This window comes from Hippocampus comes, unplaced genomic scaffold, assembly GCF_001891065.2.
Source record: "Hippocampus comes isolate QL1 unplaced genomic scaffold, H_comes_QL1_v1.1 scaffold133, whole genome shotgun sequence".
In the NCBI taxonomy this organism is placed as follows: Eukaryota; Metazoa; Chordata; class Actinopteri; order Syngnathiformes; family Syngnathidae; genus Hippocampus; species Hippocampus comes.
The window spans coordinates 516893-526995 of NW_017805150.1; the positions used below are offsets into that span (position 1 = coordinate 516893).

The 10103-nt window shown below is 42.2% G+C and overlaps 1 long non-coding RNA gene across 1 annotated transcript; it reads right to left on the reverse strand.

Moving 5' to 3' along the window:
- Positions 1-367: 367 nt before the first annotated feature.
- Positions 368-5319, reverse strand: LOC109514784 (uncharacterized). Its single transcript, XR_002168051.1, has 3 exons — positions 5115-5319; positions 2203-2356; positions 368-1054 (listed from the first exon to the last, which is right to left on the reverse strand). It is a non-coding gene; the product is annotated as an uncharacterized LOC109514784 (long non-coding RNA).
- Between the last annotated feature and the right edge of the window lie 4784 nt (positions 5320-10103).

The window sequence follows — 10103 nt, forward strand, 5'->3', positions numbered from 1 at the left end:
CAGGAAGACATTCCCAAAAAATTAAGCGCAAGAAGAAAAGGACGCCCCTACGGTGTAATTTAATACACCATTTTGATGTTTTAATATTTGTTATTCCCTCACAGAAGAGAGATTAAGTTCATGTGAGTAGTGTTTCATGCTCTATTTGTATGCCTTGCAGCTCCATTTGTGTTTTTGGGAGCACTTTAACAGGAAATTTCAACGGGGTGGTGGGGGGGGGTGTGACAAACTGATGATGTCACTCCAGACGATATCAAACTTCACAAGACTTCAGGTGTATAACTCTGCTTGACTTTTTCTTTTGCTTTTGTGGCATTTTCTGACACCTGAAAATTATGCGAAGCCTTACCAAAGAGGAATGGGTTAAAAATTATTTTTATTTTACGAGTATATGAAATTGCATTCTAAGCAGTGTATGGCACCACCGGCCTATGCTATGGAGACGCAGTCCATACAGCGAATACTGTCCAGGCAGGTACTATTTTCCCTGCTAATGTGTGCCGAGAAGCGTCACGGTCCAGCGGTGTTATGCTCTGTCGCAGCGTCCAGTGCATTAGCCTCAGTCCAGTCAGCCGGCCACCCATCCCCCATCTCCTCTGACCAGTATGGCACAAACAATGCCACACATCACATCCCCGCGTCCTCCCCAGAATAACAAGGAGGGGAGTGCAGGGAGTGCAGGGAGCGCACGGGCATGCGGCGCTGACAGACGGACGGTGAGCCAGCCTGTCCCTTACACTCAGACGGGCAGATGTCCGTCCCTCTTTCCCATGCAGCGTGGCCGGCTGCTGACCAGGGGGGAGCCAGGCGGCTGCTGAAATGAAGAAACTTGAGAGCTCCTCAGGGGGGTGAGCTGGTCATTTGATGTCCAGCACCAGGGCAGGGTGAGGTACTGAATGAGCTGAGGGAGAGAGAGGTAGCCTCTGCAGTCTGTCACAAAAGGCCAGGCCTGACGGCTGGGAAGGAGGGAAAAGTACCCAGCACAGGCAGATCATTACTGCATCACTTTTTTTTTTCTCTCTATGAGAGGAAGTGATTGTGAAGCTCATGCAGCCTGAGAAAAACAAAGGGCAGGGGTGTCACTATACACAAATTTGATTACAGCATACCTGTTTAATTTCTCCATTGTAAGACAAATAAAGGTTTTCTTTTATATATATTTTTTTAACAGGGGGTATCAAAACTCAACTTCTTTAACTCGACTTCTAAAGTCACTTTTGATTTAAAAGATGAGACTGCATCATACCGTCTCACTCCACTTGAAAATATAAAAGATTGAATCGTCTATTTCTTCATTTAGTATGTACAGTAAGTAAGACGACAACAACAAACTTATCAAGTCGTACCATATCGAACCGAATCGGATATTTTCCACCAAAAAGCTTTTTTTTTTTTTTTCAACATCATTTCTTGAGCTGCATCTGAATGTGTGATTTTAAAACGGCACAATACACAGCAAAGTATTTGGACACCTGGCTTGGAAACTACTGAGTGTAGTCGACCCCCCGGATCTTTACAGCTATAAAAGCATCCATTCTTCTGGGAAGACTCACACCCCTTTCACACTTTTCCGGTGCCAGTGCTGTTTTGGAGCTCGGGGCAAAATTAGAACCAGTTCTTTGATTTTTTTTTTTTTCCAATACTGAAACAAGCACCCCCGTAGGAGCTTGTAAAACCGGTGCCAGACTAGCAACAACTCTTTGCCGGTCCAGGGGAAGGCTCCTCGTTACACCATTATCTTGTGGCCAAAAGCCAGCAAACTCAAGGTTTGTAAATGACGCCGTGCCTGACGACAGGATGACGTTATACTGATGACGTAATGATCTTAGCGTCATTGGCTCTCTGCCAGCGTGAAGCCAAAGTTGAGCCAAAAGTCAGCAGTGGCACCATCACCGCTTCCGAATTTTTATGAGCACCGGCGTGGAATAAAAGAGGGATGAGTCACCTTTCCCATGCATTTATGAGGCAAGTTTTTCACATCATCCAAGCAGAACTTTTTGCACATTGGACCAAGAACTGATTAGGAGGTGTGTTTAAAAAAAAAAAAAAACATTCTGATTGGGAGGTGTGTTTAGATTTTCTCCATATTATTTCATAAAACCCTTGCTCCAGATCCCCTCAATTAACCTGCAAAAAAAAAATGTGAAAAGTTGCTCCTCCAACGAAGCCATCGATGAGCAAAACCGCTCAGTTCTTGCTTACCTGCTCCACATTCACTTCTGGCAGGTAGCGCCGGATTCTCCGGAGGCTAAAGAGAGCTCCAGCTGGACCACTCCAAAGTGGCGGCGCCCGAGTCTTGTAATTAATAACCGGCCATGCGTCACACGTCCGTCCTGCAGCCCTGCCCCTCGTCTCCCTGGTGACAAAAAAAAAAAAGCCGGCGGTCACCAGACGGTGGACACCGCCAGGCGCTTGTTTCCATTTTTTTTTTTTTGTTTTTTTTTTCCTTAGAGACAGCGATGGCGTGTGCGTGCGTGCGCGCATGAGGATGGGGTGCTTAGGGTGCATAAGCCATCGCTATGTACCTTTCATCTTGGAGGAGATTTGGAGAGGTTTCAGACCACAGAGACTTCTTAATTCTCACTAATTCATTTGCGTTCCAGATTCCCTGGGCCCGGGATAACCTGAGAATGATAATGAACCCGCAAGGGGAGTGCATGGTCCCTTGCCTTTGAATGTGCTCGGAATAGATTCACATAATCTTTACCGCTCAATCTTTTCTGGAGAAAGCTCTTATTAAGAGAGAGGGTTTTTTTTTGTGGTCTTGAGGTGTCCTACTAGTTGGAGAGCTTTAACTTTGTCTGAAGATGCCCGCCGTCCTCTAACACATGGCTAGCATTAAAACGCAGCGATGCAATATTGATGTAACCGCGAGAAAATAGGTGCGAGCATGTTTTGGAAATCAGACTTTATCATGAATATTTATCGGAGAGCCGGACAGAGCGCGTCAATCAATAAACTTTACTGAGCAGCTTCTGGAAAACTGAGCCGCATGCAAACAATATATTGTCATCACAAATGAGAGAGCGCGCTATTTACATGTATGGATTCAAATGATTCACTTGAAGCACCTGGAAGAAATCATTAAGTGTAACCTCTCGAGTCAAACGGCCCGAGGTTGTTCGATTCAGAAGTCAAACAAGATTTTGTTTGGAGTCACACAAAACGAAACTCGAGAGAGAACAGCGTTTTGGAAACTGCAGTTGTTGATTTGCATTCAAACTTCAGCTTGCAGCCAGTGCAAGTGATGTCATCACTTTGTTCCGACGGCGGCTCGAAAAAGAAAAGTTGAGATTTTCACTGATTTCCTTTTCCCTGCACTTTTGAATGTCATTGTGTTTATCTTATGATGTCATGTGTTAATGTATATAAAAAAGCACTAAACGGCTCTAATTAAAAAGTAAGCAGAGCTGCATTGAGTTTTTTGTAGGAGTCACAGTTTAGTATTACACCATCACCCTTCTTCTTTTGATAATCAGCACATGCATTGTTTCCGTTTGGTGACGCGTCGGCTGCATGCACTACACACACAGATCAGCACACTGATCAACAAGGCTTTTTGAGAGTGTATGAAGTGCTGCCACCCTGAGTGAAAGTGCTTTCGTTGTCTTGACGACCGCTCACTTATTTTACCATGTTCTGTCGAAGCTGCTTGGCCTGTTGCAACAACCTCCAGTATGTACTTCGTGCACTTCGAAAACAGTGGACTGTTATTCTAATACTTGTATCTGACTGGCTGATGTTTTGAAAAATGATCAATTTGGTTCAGTTTTTATGAATTTACTGTGACCTTTATTTATGATTTTTTTTTTTTTTGTGTACTGGAAATATTATGGAAAAAACATTTGAACTAACACTAAAACTAAAAAACTAAAAAAATTAAAAGCGCTTTTTGAAAAAATATAAACCAACTGTGAGGATAAGCCTTTTCGGATAATGGATAAATGATTTGGAAATACAAAAGTCAAAATCAACTATAATGAAAAATCCCCAACTATGACATCCTCAGCTCACTCACTCACAATGCTATTGCAAATTGCTGGTACAAATAACATTTTATCAATTTCCCGAAGCTTCGACTGCAGCGTGTTGGCATCCAAATCGACCGTGCTTTACAGTGAGCGCCTGTCAATCGCTTGCAATTTTACAACGGTTGTCCCTTGTTGACTTCATCATCAGCAACTCTTTTCTTTCCTTTAAGGGATTTACGGGGAGGTTTACGGGTCTGACGGGTAGACTGCAAAACTCCTGTGTGAGAAAAGGCAGCGGGAAAAGCCGCCCGGCTTCACGGCCGGTCTCATCTTTGGTCAAACAGAAGTGAGCTTAATTCGGGGGGGGTCTGCCTTTGGGAATTTCAAAGGCGAAAAAAAGCTTTGAGTGACGCCGAGCTTGAGCTCCCTGATGTCGGGGAGATGAATGAAAGCGAGGTCTAGAGGCGAGAGGCCTTCTCACACTCCCACATCAGTGGAGGTCTTTTAAGATCTCATCAAGATAATTATAGATACGTCGCTGGCATACTGTATGGAAAGCGAGGTGGGAAGCTGATCGGTTTTCTTTTTTTTTTTTTTTTGTGTTGATCATTTTGGTGAGAAAACATGTCTTCACATATGTGAGCGTCATTTTTAATGACAGCATAAAATGAAGGTTAATTTGAGCCAACTTAAACTGGCGGCCATCACTAGCCGTGTAGTAGCGCTCCGTTTCCAAAAAGTTGGACCCCAGGCAAGAATTTTGGTGGACCAGCCGGGACACTTGTTGTGATCCGGCTAGCGTCGGTTGCTAATGTTACTGTTGAGTTGGGTGCACTCTTTGCAAAAAAAACAATCCTGCAGGCTAACAACTAAAATTATAACCTTTGCCAAGGAGGTTATGGAGTCACCACGTTGCTTTGTTTGCAGGAGAACGCAAAAAAAAAAAAAACTACTCAACTTATTTGTTCCAAACTTTTGTGGAAGTGAGGGGCACGGGCCAAGGGAGAATTCAATATAAAACATTTCCTTAGACGAAAAACGGACCAATCTTAATAACAAAATTCAGGCTTCGGCAGAAGTTGGCATGTATGTTTGGTCCAGATCCAATGTAGGGCTTTTTTTATTTTTTCCTGTTATACATACCTTTTGACTTTTGCAAGAAGGACTTGAGAGCAGAAATCATCCCAAAAAGATTCAAGCGCCTGCAATTGGCTGGCGACCAGTTCAGGGTGTAACCCGACTCTTGTCCAAAGTCAGTTGGGATCGGCTCCAGCTCACCCACAACCCTCCTGAGGACAACAAGCACTGCGCAACATGGAGGCATGGATGGGAAACTCATTCAAAATACTGGAAAAGCCTGGGCAGCATACATTATACATTTTATATATAAATATATATTTGTTATAGATATATGTATATACATATGGACGAGTACAGTACTGATACCATCAGGATTGGGCCAATACCAGTTCCCGATACTTAAGGAATTTAAAAAAAAAAAAAAAGAGTTAAGTCCTCCTTGACAGTAGTTGGCGCTATACTGCAAACAAACAAGCACAAGAATACAAAGAGCAAAATTTGAGAAAAGGGCACAATAAAGTTTGAAAAGCGGCTGAAAAAAAAAAAGTATAAAACATGCATGAAATACAAAGTAGGCAAATATTTGATTCCTTTCCTCCGGGATTTCTACTCACCAAAAGAATTCTTGTGCTTTTCACCGGAACAGCTTCGCCTTGCAAAGGAAAATAATGCTTGAATATTTTAATTACATATATAACGGCTCCTTATTCACATCAGTAGAAACGTACGTGCGTGTTTATGATATAGAGAAGAAAGAACACTCATTTCTACCCATACGACCAATCATGGGACCAAATGCATTTTTCTTGACCACCCGCTTACCTACCTCCCCGCCAACAATTGCGTGTTATCAGTGCGCCGGTTGTTGCGGCGCGTATTAACAAGCCCTATCTGATCAGCCGTCTCAGTCAGACACACGATTAGGGACGGCAAACAAGCCTGAAATTGATGACTCAGCCTTGACAGGCAAAAAGTCCGTTTGTACGGTGACAGTATCCATCAAATGTGACTTCTTTTCCACCCCAATTTAAGGACAGCCGTTTGTAATCCGATTACATTTCCAGATCTGGCTCGGCTCACATCTGGCAGTCAGCCATGCGAGTGAAGGCGGTTGAAGGGACACGAACAACGGCGAAGAAGGAAAAAAAAATAAATAAAAAAAATAAAAAATGCTCGGGGCAAATCATTCCTGCCAGTGTGCTGGCAGCCGCACTGTTGCTGTCATTTCAATCTGTTTTTTGTGCACCTCAAGCTCGCCGACAATAACGCCACGCCTTGCTTATGTCATCACATTTGGACAAACTTCTCAATTGCTTTTGACCTTGATTCAACCATCTGCTTTCTCATTTTTTTTTTTTTTTGGTTCCCCTTTCCGTATACTGTATACCAAAAAGCCAAAAGGCCATCAGATCCAATAATTCGGGCATTCGGTCCAAGTGTTTTGCTTTTTCTTTGGCTTTCTGAGCAATCAAAAGAAGGAAACGTTGATAAAATAGTGATTCCTAATCATCTAATTTCACTTATGCTGCCCAAAAATGGACATTTATTTACAGTACAAATTATGTACCTGTTCATCTATCTATGCTAGCCACATAGCGTGACAGACATAACTATTAAATGCTATTACACAGGCTGGCCTATACGATTAGCTTGTGTATAAACCTTTTGTCGTTCAGAATCAAGCCAGATTGCGCAATAAATTTCAAGTAAATTGCGACGAGATCATCCTTATGTTGGTATAATTTTTGTGGCATTTATTTTTTGAGAAGTCAACAAAAAAATCTATGGCTTGATCACTTCACCTTTCATGTTTCGCCAAACCATGATATTTCATCATGCAAACTAATTTATCTCAACACGATACAAATGAATAGATCAAACGTACATATATATTTCGAAAAACGAGATTTGGTAATTGCATCCTCCTGTATTGCAAGTTCCGTTTAAATGCTATTCAATGTTTTGCCCTACGGGGGAACGGTATTCCTACTTCCTGAAAGTCGCCAGCTGCCAAATACTGAGCTATCATAATATATTCTCCTAAGTAGTCAATGTGACATTAAGAAGTATCTTGTTTCACAGATCGCGATGAATAAACAACACTATCCGGCGAATATAAACCCTCCGCAGTTTGACATTTGTCTGTGATTTTCCTATCTGTGCTGGAAATGACAGTCTATGGAACATGTAAAAATGCCATGGCAGATGTGAAATCAATTTGCATTTCCCCCAGTGCCGGGATAACATGGCCCCTGTCAGAGGACTCGGCAGATCCGCCGCCGATAATGACGTTATAGAAGGCGGCGGCGCGCGCCGCCAAGGATGAAAGTGAAAAAGAGTGACGTTCCGTGTTTCCCCATGATTGCCTTGACTGGGCGCCGAGCGGCCAAGGAGCATGTGCTCGTCTATCTTTGCTCCCCATTAGCTCCTCTTGTTCCCTGCCAGGGGGCGGCGGCGAGAGAAGACGCATCTGACCAGTCAGCTCTTTCCTCTCTCACAGATGCTATTTTTTTTCTCTCCCCCCCACCCTTTAACTAATTAATTTAATCCCCTCCTACAGGTCACTCAGTCGAAACCTCTAAATTTGCAGTGGCCTGCGTTTGCACTTCAAATATGACCATTAATTAGATATTTCATAATTAATGTACTGATGAAATAACCGGTATCAAACAATTATGCAACTTTTGATGCTAACCATTAATTGCAGAGGGTAATTAATACGCTGATTAAAGGGAAGATAAGTGACCCGAAGGTAATTAATAGGAAAAAAAAAAAAACAAACAAAGGGAACAAACAGAGGTGGGCGGCACATTTACTCTGTTACATTTACATAAGTAACTTTTTTCATTTATCAACACAAGCTTTACAATATGTTCTCTGCGCCCCCACGAGCCTAAACACTGTATTCTGATTAATATTGCGTTTGTGAAATATGAATTAAGCATAAAAATCCACCTGTGTTCGTCCACCTCAGGGGGCGGCCATCTTGCCACTTGCTGTCGACTGAAAATGACATCACAGTGCATCACATGACGCTAGAAAACAAATGAGCCGTGACGGTTGTGATGGCGTGATGTCATCTTCAGGCGACTCCAAGTAACAAAATGGCCGCCCTTTGAGATGGATAAAAACAGTTGGGCTTTTCTGCTTAATTCATATTCTACAAACTCAATATTGATCAGAATGTTGTTTTTGGAATGGTGGGGGCACGTAAATCCTTGTGAAGAAAATGTTTCACTTGACTGTATCTTGAATAAAAATACTCACTTGATAGTAAAACATATGTTGCATCAAAACTTCTCAAACAAGAAAGAAATTAATTTAGAAAAATTAATTTCACGTCAGTTCTTGTGAGGAATTTGCCTTAGTTTATGTTATTAAAAAAAGTTCATGTAATAGTGATGGACAAAATGTGAATTTGCACATTCCCACTTTATATTTTTGTCTGTTGCATGTTTTGGCACTGATTAAATAAATCAGAAGTTACTCACCAGTTAATCTGCAATCCAGTATTTTTTTTCACTAATTACTTAACTATTATTAATTTTGGAGGACCACTTTTTACTGGGTGGTTATTGTTCTAAAGTAACAGTTCTCTTACTCCAGTACAAGTTTTAGCTGCTCGGCTCACCTCTTTTGATATCTGAGCAGGGGGAGCTGTGTAAGACCGACATCCCATCATGTTGTTTTTGAGAAGCGCACACGCACAAATGGCTGCCTTCACACCATTTTGTGAAAATGTGCCGAGGAGGGTTGCGATTGACGGCGATCACACACATTAGTAACGCTGCATTTCCAAGGTCTTGTTAGGACGCGCAACCCAGAATTATTGTGGTTCAAAAAAAAAAAAAAAGGGAGTGTGGGGGCACAAAAATACATCACGCGAATCTAAAGGACATGGGTCCATCATTTCGGTTTATTGGATCCACTTAGCGCACATCAATCTGAAAATGTAGACTTTGATGTCTGGCTGCTTGCCCCTCGACTGAAGAAAGAAGACGGCGGGCCTTCTATTTCACACGAAGACAGACAATTTCACATTCTGAATTGGCTCAAATCGTGTGATCAAAGTTTGCGATTTTTCATTAGCGTTCGTTTTCAGTTCGTTTAGACTTCTGTTTTGTTAAATTCAAGTCATTGTTGGGAGTGTCCGAAAATGCTTTGGTTTACTTTCATATTTATTAGTTTCGGTTTGGAGTATTTGATGAGTGCAAAACATCAAAAAAAGGCTCAAAATAGGTCAGAATGTCAAGTAAAGTACAATTCCCATTGGATTGTTCGACCTTCCTTTTTCTGTCCTGCCCAACAGTAATACCCCCCCCCCCCAAAAAAAACAACATTTCAAACAGACCCCAAAAGCTCTTATGAAATTAGGGTTTTAAACTAGGGTTAGGGTTTCAAACTCAAACTTGGGGTAGGGCTTCAAGTTAGGGTTTTACACTAGGGTGATGGTTCAAAGTAGGGTTTTAAACATGTCTTAGGGTTTTGAAATTCCGGTTTTAAACTAGGGTTAGGGTTTCAAAGTAGGGTTTTAAACTTGCCTTAGGGTTTCTAATCACATTTAAGATTTCAAATTTGGATTTCAAAGGAGGGTTAGGGTTTTAGATGTGGGTTTTCAACTTGGGTTATTGTTTCAAAGTAGGGTTTTAAGGTGGTGGATTAAGACGCCACAAAACCAAATATATGACCAACAAAATACACACCCAGCCGATCAAAAAAAGGCATACAATTGTTTTAAACGTACATTTATGCGGATGTAACGCTAAGTTTAATGAGGAAGAAAAGGTTCCGTTTCTCCTATGTTATTAGAATGAATCAAATATGGGAGGAGCCCCCCCCCCGCCCCCCCTTCCCAAGAGAACATTGTCTGCCTAGACCAGCAGGAAGCGGGTCCAGGCATGTGGAGGGCGCACACACTACAGAGCCCCAGTATGAAATTCACAAGACAGATCAGCCTGTGAGTTCATTTTCTCCTCCCTCATTTGGAATCCAGTCAGAAGCCAGAGGGTCGCCATCTTGCGTTGCCACCGTTACGAATAGCCCCCCCCCCCC